Here is an 11997-nt window from a genome sequence, read left to right as displayed (position 1 = left end):
TATGAGTAGAATATGAATGTTTTAACACAATAACTAAGAAAGTTACATGAAGGCTATGTACCCCCAAAGTGCATCAATGTACACAGTTACCATTCAATTTTAAAAAAGGGAAAAAAATAACTAAAAAAAATTAAAATTAAAAAAAAAGAAAGAAAAATGAATGTTCACTGTGGTGATCTTGAATCATTAAGAAATTGTTAAAGATTTTCTTCAGTATACCCCATCAAAAAAGACAGGAAAGATATATTAGAGGGAGTTTTTCATCAAAAGATTAAACTTTTCAAACTTCAGATCAATTAAGATTTATCTGAAAAAAATGCCTTTGTGATAATGTGCATATTAGATTTTCCAAGACAATGTTAATTAGGAATATTTTCTTTCATTGGTTGCTCTTTCTTAAGTTATGAATTTCACTCATAAAAGGGATTCCTTGTTCCCTGGTAAACTCTTGCTGTATTATGATGTGTGCCTAACTTATTGTATCATAGTTCTTGTCAAAGATAAATTCTGCCAGCTCCTGCCTGGTCTGAGATGTCCATAAGAAATATAGGGAGAGAATGTTTTGTTCAGAAGTGGTTCTAGAGCCATTTCTCAGAACCCAGGTCAAAGAAACTCAACGTGCAGAACTCCCACAAAGCCCGATCAGCATGCAAAGTAGCAAAGGAAAACAGAGAGGACCAAAGGAGCTGACTAGTGTTAAACAAAACAACTGAAAGGGAAAGATTTGGCAAGAGTCAGAACAGGGGAGGCCCGAGACCAAACAGGTGTGTATAGCACAAAGTCTAATTTTGCAAGAAGTTTTGTGAATTCAACCTGCAATAATTAGATAAATGAGCAAGCCCAATTCTAAAGTATGAGTGGCAGTCTGAAAAAAGGTATGGGAGAAAGAGAAGAGCTAGGACCGGTCTCAACCTTTTCGTCATGATCTTTAATAACCCTCTCTCCTGCCTGAGGCCATGAGGGGAGAGTCAAGAGAAGAAGATTCCAGCAGGAAGCAGCAAAAGGGTATTGGAAGGAAATCAATAGTTACAGTCTCTAGTTACTGTTATGGATACTGAAATCAATCAGCTAACATGTAGAGACATATTTCATGTGGAATCTAAGCCAATCATTAGCTGTGTAATCTTCGACAAGTTAACTTCTCTGATCCTTAGTTTTCACATATGAAATAAGCACACATACTAAGTAAAACTCTGGTAAGATGAACATTCACATTTGCTCACACTATTGGTGATTAACTATCAGTTTTCACCCAGTCCCCCTTCTCAAATGAAGGTGGGCCAGACAAAACTGGGGTAGCATAAGTGACTGTGGTCATTTGGATCTCTCTGAGGTCATATATTGCTACTTCCTTATAATACACATTACAGTATCTTAAGTTTTATGGGTTTTTTTTTTTTTTTGTGATAGCACAAACCAACTAAAAAGCATCATTTTCATTAATTACACAATAACATAGTCCTGCATTTTTTTTTTGCAGTTTTTGGCCGGGGCTGGGTTTGAACCTGCCACCTCCAGCTTATAGGGCCAGCACCCTACTCCTTTGAGCCACAAGAGTTGCCCTAGTCCCACATTTTCAATGGTTAAATTTTCTGGACACAATTTGATCTCATAGGGATGTTTTATAGTAGGTACTTTATAGGGTCAGGCAAGGAAGATCTAGTTTTGGGGGGGCCTGAGGCTTATGCAGCTTTTTAAGAAAAAAAATAGGTATATAAAAGGTTATTAATATAATATTTTGTATGAAAGAGAATGCTCATTTAGAATGGAAAGAGAATTATATACATAGTTTTTTTTTTTCAGTGTTTGGTTGGGGCCGGGTTTGAACCCGTCACCTCTGGTATATGGAGCCAGTGCCCTATTCGTTTGAGCCACAGATGCCACCCAGAATTATATATTTTTTTAATAAGAAATTTAAAAATAGAGCATTGTAAGGAGCTCTTGTACATGAAGACCCCTAAAACTTAAACCTCACTAGCTTTGTGGTACATCTGCTTCCGGGCCTGGATGAGGATTAAAGAAGATCATATATGAAAATACTTAATACCTGGTATAAAGAAGTTATCTTCAGTAAATGTTAACATTATTATTGTCAAAATAATCAATAATAGTGATTATCTAGCATGTACCACATCACATGACACTCACAGGAGGCTGAGATAATAGATCACAGCCTACTATATCCTGTTCCTTGTCCTCTTTCTGAGAAAGCTTCCCTCAGCAGCCCAGCAGAAGTATAAGGGGATGTCATATGCAGAAGCACCAAGTAAGGAAAGGGACCCTTATCCTACCTGGCCTGAATAGCAAGGTCAACCTTGGGAAGACAGATCTCAAAGCCAAATTGTCTCCTGGGCTCTTAAAAACAAAGAAGCTGAAGATAGAACTCTTTAAAAGGGATAATGGTCACAAATATAATTGTAATACAATGTTATCAGATGTATAGATATTTGGATATAAATATTTAAGTAGATATATGGAAAGACCGGTAAAATAAAATGGGCAATTAATTTTGTCTAGTAACGTTAGATGAGGATCATAGAGGAAGAGACATTTGAATAAAGTTGTAGACAGGGGAAAAGACATGCAAAAGGAGATGTGTAGAAACAGGTGTGAGCCAGAGGAGAAAAGAGGTACCCTAGACTTGGGTAGGGTGACAGAAAGTGAAACTGAGGAGGTAGAACAAGCTGAAATTGCTTGCTGTGTTAAGGCATTTGGCCTGAGGGAAAGACTGATATTTTAAGCTCTGTAATAACAAGTTTGGGGAAGTTGTGAAAGGATCACTCCTAGAAGGATAAACGTTACTGGTAGGGAGGGCACCCTTGTGTACAGCTATATAGGAGTACTATTCTCATGGACGGCGGCGGGAACAGCACTTCCTGCAGTTCTATGCCACTTGTCTTTTGCAAAGACAAAAACCCACTTGAGGAACAATAACCACAAGGAACTGAACTAAGCAGATGCAAAGAGGATGAAGAGCAGACACCAGCACCAAGACATATTTTGAGAGGCAATTAGAAAGTATCAGAGACTGTACTTCACTTCAATTTCTTGGATAGTTGTTGCTGCTCTAAAGAAATTGAGATCAGACTCAATGTGAAAAGAGACGTCAATAAAATTTGAAAAGCATCTCAGAAAAGAATCATTTCTCCTTGGACTTCATTTTGACCAGATCATCACCAATCTTAAATAAATGTTCAGAATTAAATGTTGCAGCAGATGAGAAGCTGGAAATTCAGGATGTTTCACATTGAATGCTCCGGACGCTCATGAGCACTTCCCCACCCAGGCTTTTCTCACTCGGAAAAACAAAAACAAGGCAAAATAAATAGACAAACGAAAAACATCATTTGTTTCCATTTACAGGGAGCTCAGGAAAATAGCGTTTGTCTGATTTTTCTCACCAGTTTCATTTACTAAAGATTTCTAGAAACCTCATTTCAGATTACTTTTAGAGTTCAAGAAATCCACAGGTATAATAGAATGCCAACACACAGGAGGAAATTGTCAAGTGTCTGTGGATCCTAACCATACACAAAAATCACTCTGCCCCCTCACTTAAAACCAAGGTCTTTAAGTCCTCTCAAACTATTTCTAGTCAACATTTGCTGGAATAAACTTTAACCACCAACAAAGCTCCAGAGCAACAATATGCCACTGGCTTGAGATTTTCTTATAACATTTACATCAAAACAGAATTCTCCTGTCTTCAGCTATATCACCCAGACCCCAAATAAGACTAATCTGCTAATCTATACATCCCCAGCAAGTTCATGGTTCATGTTCTGTCATTTCTTGCTTATCAGACTAATTATCAACAACCAGAAAATAAAGCCAGCTGCTTAAAAACATTGGTCTTTTCACCTCCTCTCTGTTCCTATCTTACAGCCTTTATTTTCCTATCACCACATAGCTCCCTGATATTTAAAAGGCCTAGTAGACTTTGCTGTTTATATTGTAATCTCCTGGGAGCTTTTCAGAAATGTAAGATCTCAGGCTCCATCCCAGACCTACCAAATCAGAATCTGCCGATTAACAAGATTCTGGATGACTCCACTGCGCAGTAAAGTTTGAGAAGCACTGTTCTAATCTGCTTCATGGTAAGTGAAGCTACCCAGGTCCCAGGCTGATTAGCTACTTTAACAAAACCACTTCAAATACATACATATAAGCAATAAACCCAAGAGAGTAAGTTTTCCAAACAAAAATAACTTGGCCAGAGGAAGTTTCAAATAAAAGGATGAGACAATGAGACATTCAGAGAAGGAAAAAGACCACCAGGATCATGAGAATATGTGGACTCCAATTAGAAGCACTTAAGTTTCCAACTCTTCAGTCTGATTCCAATGATTTAATTCCTAAAAACTGCCAGCAACATACAGAGTATTTGGTTCTTTCCCCTTATTTGCATGAGTAAGTATCTTCCAGTGATGGCACCACTCACCTGGTATCATATTTGAAGATGATTACTGGCAATCTCAGGTGGTTAAAATCACTTGGCCGTCAGCCTTGTACCTTGTACCCCACCTGAGGCAGGCTCGGCCTCTTGGAATGGGCCACCTGTTTTGCCTTGCTGCTTAATTATTATATTAACATATTGAGGCTTCCTTTGAATTAGTTCTTCTCTGTGAGTGTGTTTATTTTATAGAAAAGCCTTTCAGTGATTTGCAATGAAGGTAATTTTTCTTGTCAGCTTACTTCAAAAATCCAATAAGTATAAATCCAATGCAATTTGAGTTCTGCCAACATTTTGCTTCCATTTCATTCTGTTTTGTTTCCTTCACATCTTTTTCCCCTAAGTGCAAAACTTCATTTTCAGAATGCAAAGCAGCCTGCAACCTTTCCCAGAACACACAGTGCTATTTTCTGCCCAGGCTCCCCAGATTACAGGCACCTTTGCCCATGGTGGGCCAAAGCTGGCCTGCCTAGTAATGCTACGTCAAAGCGCACTGTGAACTTAAGCCCACTTGGCAGAGGTTTGCAAGTTGACTAATTGAAAACTGATGGATGTCCATATCCATAAGCATAAAGCAAGTGAATAAAAGCTCTTTTGGAGCATAGCATTTATAAAACTTCCATCTCCAAATTCACAGTCATCTTTTTACCTGCTCTATAAGTCTAACACTGTGTGATTCTGGTATAAAAATCATGATCAAAAACCAAAATAAACCCCCCCCAAAAAAGAATGGAATATTCTGTTGCATTCCAAGTTAATATTCCCTTCTTTTCTGGTGAAAGTCTTTACAAATATTAAGTCCTGTTTCTAATTCGTTTAGCCAATGAGTCCTCCTCTTTAAAATTTTAGCATATGGTTAAGGACTGAAGTTAAAGAATAAATATTGGTTTTATTTGAGCTACATGCATGTGCTCAAAATTATTTGTTGTTTAGATTCAGGATTCAAGGGAAGAGCTGCTCCCCCCGCAGGATGTGAGTTTAGCCAAAGCAGGAATTGTCTTTTATTCATGTTTGCAGCCCCCTCTCCATAGCACGGAGACTACAGCTTACTAGGAAGCTCCTGCCCAAAGGAGCTGCTGAATTGTCAATCTACTCTCAACTTTACAACAGGAGGCTTGAATTTATTTTTAGCTATACCTGACATGAGAACACCAACAATAAAAAAAATAATAAAAGCAAAGAACTTTACCCCATCGCCAAATTCAGAGTGCTAAATAGATGAAGTACATTAGTTCATTAACTTATGTCTGACCCAACCCCCAAAAAACCTCTCCTAATTGCTCTTTCCTAACTAACTCTGTGAAAGTTTTCCATAAATCCCTATCTGTATAAATGTCTCCCAAATGAACTATAATCTTAAGTTGATTTATTTTGTGCATTTTTTCCTCTTCTCAGTGTTACAAGCCCAGCTCAGCACCCCATGGAAGTGGGACACCGCTTCAGATGTGCAGCGTCATTTTTATGACTGAGGACTACTGTCAAGTTAAACAAAATGACATTTGTAATACAAGAGAAAGTAGAAGACAAATGAGCAGTGGCTGCCGCTGCCTGACCGCAAGGCAACCTCATTCTAATCACAAGCATCCACCCCTCAGTGTGCTCAGCTGATAGGTTGGGGAGTGGACTCAGAACAGGTCAATGCCAACCAAGGTCTAATAACGTGGTGGCAGCCAGAGATATGGTGGTGGAGTTTGGTGGTTACAGACATGGGCTTTGAACTCAGACAAGCCTCTGTTCCCTGAGTTATCTTGTGTGACACTGAAGAATAAAACACAGAGAGAGATTAAGGACGGAAGCCTCACAGAGGGCTGTGCCAGTAAAGGGCAATGGAAGAATTGGCAACAGGATTCATCACAGACTTTGATCTTTGATCTGCAAAGTTCAATTCTCAGTTACATTTTATTCCTTTTTGGGTGCAGTTGAATAACGATTGAGTGCCTACCTTGTGCTAGTCATTAAGGTCTCAGAGCTCCTCACAGTCTGGCTGGGAGGAGAGACAGTAGACGTTAATGAAGTAACTGCAGAGCAACACACAACTTAATAAAGGAGACCTGGTACAACGTGAGACCCAAAGACGAGGCAACCCTGACCATGAACAGAAGACCATGCTGGAGGCAGGCCTTGAAGCACAGGCGGGTTTGCTGGGCACACGAGGAGGAGAAAGGATTCTAAGAGGAAAATCTAAAAGCAGAGTCGGAGACAGCTTGGCAAGTTCCAGAAATCATAAAATATCCTGCTATATTCAGAACAGAGAGGGAATGCAGACAAGGCCAAAAAGATAAGGATGAAGTGAAGGCTCTTGCCGGAGATGCAAACGAATTTTGACTGTATTTAAAGTGAGGATAACTGTTTAAGTAAAAAATTGATAAGACCATATCTATTTTTGAGAGGTTGTGTTTTTCCCTGTAAGATCATTAAATTTAATGATGATGCCAAGTCGTATTTTTCCTCTGCAAAGGCTTTAATAGTCGATATCCCTTTTTTTATTTTTTTGCATTGCAAACCCGGGTATTAGTTCAGGCCTTCACTATCTCTGGATGTCTAACATAGCCTTCTGGTAGATCACCTGGCCACACAGCTCTCCTCCTTGAATCCACTCTTTGCATAGGAGAAGTAAAGTTCAAACTTTAGTGACTCCCCAGGACTTCGATTGAATTTTTCTCCATAGTCATGACAGCTCTACTCACATATATAGAAAGATTTACACATCAAGAAACATATGTATACATGCACACATCTATACGTATGTGTTCATATATGAGACACTATGATATAGATATATTTTTCATATGTAGAGACAGATACATCTCAGTAAGCTCCAATCATGGGATTCCCATAAAGGATACAAGTCAGAAAAAGAACCTAAAGAACCTGCCTACTGCAAAGGTCAGATGCCTCCTCCTAGTTGAGTTTGAAATTCCCCATGGGCTTCACCTGACATTACCTCCTCACCATATATTCTAAGTCTCCTCTGGAAAATCCTCGGCCGTCTTTTTAGGGCCTTTTTTGCTTTTATTTGTCCATTTGGACCTTCTACTATTAACAAATACACTCATAATCTCTCAGCCTCATACCTTTTTAAACACTGTCCCCAGTAAAAGGAATGCTTGCTTCTTATGTATTTACACAACCTGTAAAAATTCTATTCATTCTTCAAGACTTAGCCACTGTTCAGCTAAGCAGGGCTTTCTTCAACCACTCATCACCTTTCTCACACAAATATTGGAAATATTCAAAAAACCTTGCCCTTTACCTTACTTATTGTATTACACTTGTAGTCTACTCGTTGGTGAGTACCTTGATGGTAGGGGCTGTTTTTTCCCATTATTGTATCTTTGCAAATTTGTCAATAATGTATTTGACAAACAGTAACTATTCATTAAATTCTATCATAACTTCTGATCAGGAATTATATTAGGTAATTTACAAATTACCCCCCAAACTCAGAAGCTTTAACCACAAGAATTATTATATCACACAATTTCTGAGGATCTGAATCATGGGAGCAACTTCACTGCCCTTCTGACTCTCTCTGATGAGGACCACAGGCAGGACTGCAGTCATTAGAAGATGCAATGAGGCCTCAAGGATCAGCTTCCAAGTAGATCCACGTGACTTCTGGTAGAGCCTTGAATTTCTCCCTGACCCTTGGCTGGAGGGCTTGGACACTTGCTATGTGAGCCTATCTATATGGCTCTTCATGACTTAGAAAATTACTTCCCCTACAGTAGATGATCTAAGAGAGAAAACAGATTGATAGCAATGAAGACAGAAACTCTAATATCTTTTATAACTTACTCCCAAAAGTCAGACACCATCACTTCTCTGGTATTCTATTGGTTAGATTAATGCTGGTACAATGCGAAAGACAAATGCACAAAGGTATTAATACCAGGAGGAGGAATTACGGGGGGCCCTTTTGGAAACTGGCTACCACAGACAGCTTCACATGATACAGTAGAAAATGGCCAATCAACCTATGACTACATGAGAAAATAATACTGTTTTGATATTCTTCACGTTCAAACAAGATCATATTTCTTACATTGACTTTAAAAAATAATTTTAATAGGAATAAATCAATGACTGGGATTATTTTATTTTTTTGAAATAACAAAAAGTTTCCACAGATATGTTATAAATTGCTCAACCATCAATTTTAATGATGAGTAGCTTGATTCTTTTTTATATCTCGTCAAAGAAAATATACTTTTTAAGTTAAATTCAAGATCTTTAAGCTCAGGCTTTCCAAGAGAATGTTATGTATTGATATAAATATTTCTTGAGTGCATTATCCAAAAGAGTAGTTATTAGCCATATAGCTGTTGATAACTTAAAATGTAGCTAGTGTGATTAAAGAAATAAATATTTAACTTTATTTCATTTTAATTCATTTAGATTTGATTTTTAAATAACCTGTGCGGCTAGGGATTACCATTCTGGTCAAGGAAGGCCTAGATTGACATTCACTTCTTTATTTTGTTTTGATACAGACATGAAACATAGATTTTTTTTTTTTTAATGTCACCTAGGAACAAATAATGAAGCTTTGGGGTCAGATTACTTGGATTCTAATTTGGGTTCTTCCTTCACAAGTGATTTGAACTTGGGAACTGACCTTCACTTTTCTCTGACCCAATTTTCCCTTTGACAAAATAAAAGTACTTACCACTATAGGATTACCGTGAGGATTAGTGCTTGGCATACAACAAGCATAATAAATAGTACCTGTAATTATTGTTCGTGAACATATAATCTCTAATACTATGTTATTCCCTGTTAATTTGTGAATGACTGTATAACAATCTCATAACAAAGAATAATGTAATTAGCATAACTAGTACATTTTCTACACAGCAGCTTCAGAAGATTTTTCCTTGCAAATAGGCAAGCCATGAGCTACATATTTTTCTCGCTTCAGTTTTCCATCAAAGTTTTTATTGTTTTGTTTTGGGATTATTTTTCCAATCTTCCCATCATAACTTCAGTGATCATTATCATGAAAAAGACCAAGAGAGAGGTGTTCACTAAATTTATAAAATTCGCAAGTGTTCATTTAAAGTTATTGTTAGTCGAAAGATGAGAAAAATGTGGCCTTGCGCCAAAAGAAAGTAAATGTTTCAATCCCCTCCCTGTGAATATGAAGTATTTTATTTGCATAGGCTATATAATAAGCATTATTAGTCTCCAGGAGAAAAGGTGTCGTTTAGTTGCTGGCATTAAAAGTAGCGCAGTCTTTTCACTTAACATCAGTTGAGATAAATACAACACAAATATATATTGCATAAAGCAAAACTATAGCACTGTTTATTAAAAAGTGGCCAATAGGACTGTGAGGTTTCTCTGCTTCTATCATCACGTACACATGATTTAAATCAGGGGCCGAAACACTGCAGAGAACATTTGAGTTATACATTTTCCTTTCACAATACATTATTGATCCACTCTCACTGTAGTTTATATTCTTCCTCAAGGGAAACTGAGAACTTCTTTATCAATTTGGTCAAAGTTTTTATGATTGCCCTTTATCTGACTTATAATGTAGCATAATATATTCTAACACATCAATTCATACTATTATCCACATCTCTGTTTTAAATATCATGCATCCACATATTATGATTCAATTTAAAGAATCCTTCACAAGATCAATCTAAATAAATAACAAGTTAGCTTTCAGGCAAACAAATAAATTTGCATTGTTTTATATTCATCATAAATATTTCACTTAATTACTGAGGTACCTTGTTCAGAAACACAAAACAACATTATAAATTAATCAGCAGTGTCCCTGCTGATTTTGTAGAAGTTCTGTGGAATGTAAAAGCCAAAAGTAAAAACAGGCTGCAAAGCCCAACCAGAGCATACATTATACGCAAATACTGAAGTCCATAAACATGTCATAGTATCATTTGTAAGATACATTTTGAACCACCAAGATTTTGTCTTTTATAGGTATTGCACTGTTTATTTTCAAGTTCAAAGTCAAAGATACCCTTCTCCCATCCCTTTGTATCTTTAGCTTTATATGATCCAATAAGACAAAAACCTATATTGTCTTGAAATTCATTAAAGGAGGTCTTTTTCTCTTATCACAGTGTAGCAAAATTATTACGTTAGTAAAATGTAACAACGTATTTTCAAAAAAATGGAAAATCACCAACACTATGAAAGCAATGTACTGTCAATATATAAGTGTTGCAGAATTCAGCATTTATTATCAACATTTTAATGCCATTTAATATTATTCAAAAGCAAAGGTAATATATTTTTACCTTAACTAATTATAACTTTATAAGACTTTGTTCTTCAATTATTGCTTTCAAATAATTGATAATTTATACTGTTTCCAAGTGGCAGTAACATAGCCTCAGAGAAAATAGGAAAAGTTCATAATTTCTGAACGTAAACCTAAAACAACAAGATGTCCATATTTTGTTAAAGTACAGCCATAATATTTTCTGAAAAATGAATGTAAATGCAATTCCTACAGAATATGATATAAATATCAAATTAGTTCCCAATTCCTAATGCTTAAGCCCATTTTAAATTTTGAAATGCATCATTATAGAAGTACTATTTAGGTTTTTTCAAGTGATCTTAATTACATATAAATCAGTATAAATTACTTGCGCTTTTTCATTATTAGGCCTTAAAGTGTCTGCTAATTCTTTGCTGAAGTTCATACTAAAGCAAGTTGTTTGCCCTCTTGGTGAACTAACAACAGCCTGAAGAAATTAGTGCTTAGCAGAAAAAGTCAAGAAAAACAAAAATATTTTGTTTGACCAAGTAAAAATCACCAAAAATGGTTTGGTTTAAATAATGCACTAATTCGTAAATTACGTCTGATTCTGCCTGTTTTAAACAGCAGGAATCTTTTCCTGACTAGTTGAGGAGCCAACTTAATTCCTAGTAATGTGTGCATCCTACCTTCAACATGTCTTTTTAGGCAGTACTGATGAATGTTTTATAAAGAACTATGGGGAAAACAATGCTAGTTAACACGAAAAAATTAAAAATGGGTATTTTGTGTAATGTAGATATGCATTAAAAGTGAGTCTACGTGCAACATTTGAATGATACGAAGAAGCAAATTACAATCTCTGGAACTGACTAAAAATAATAGCACAACATATGAATCGGATGCCCTGGTCATGCCCTTCTGATACACTTCAACCGCCTGAAACAAGAAAGAATCAATCGATAAATTTGTAACTGCAGTTTCATGGTAGTCCTCTCAGTTCACTGCTGGGTAGTCATCACGCTGACAGTTCCTGAACCATCTTTCCTATGCATACAAGGAGGAAGAACATTGAATAAGTGGCTGATTCATTTTAACTAACACATTCCCAGAGTTTTTTGAGCACACACTATGCTGTTTGCTCCAAAATATCAGAACATTCTCAGTACTCATATCTCCTGACCTGTAAGCCTTTGTATCTTTGGGTAGGTGGCTGCTGGTCTGTTCTGTTTATGGCTTGAGTGTGGCTACTTCCAAGAAGCCTAAGTCACTTTGCTCTGGCTTTTTTAAATTTGAGGTTGCT

This window comes from Otolemur garnettii, unplaced genomic scaffold (assembly GCF_000181295.1).
Source record: "Otolemur garnettii isolate 467f Iridium unplaced genomic scaffold, OtoGar3 scaffold00064, whole genome shotgun sequence".
NCBI classification, from domain to species: domain Eukaryota; kingdom Metazoa; phylum Chordata; class Mammalia; order Primates; family Galagidae; genus Otolemur; species Otolemur garnettii.
This window is presented reverse-complemented; position numbering follows the sequence as displayed.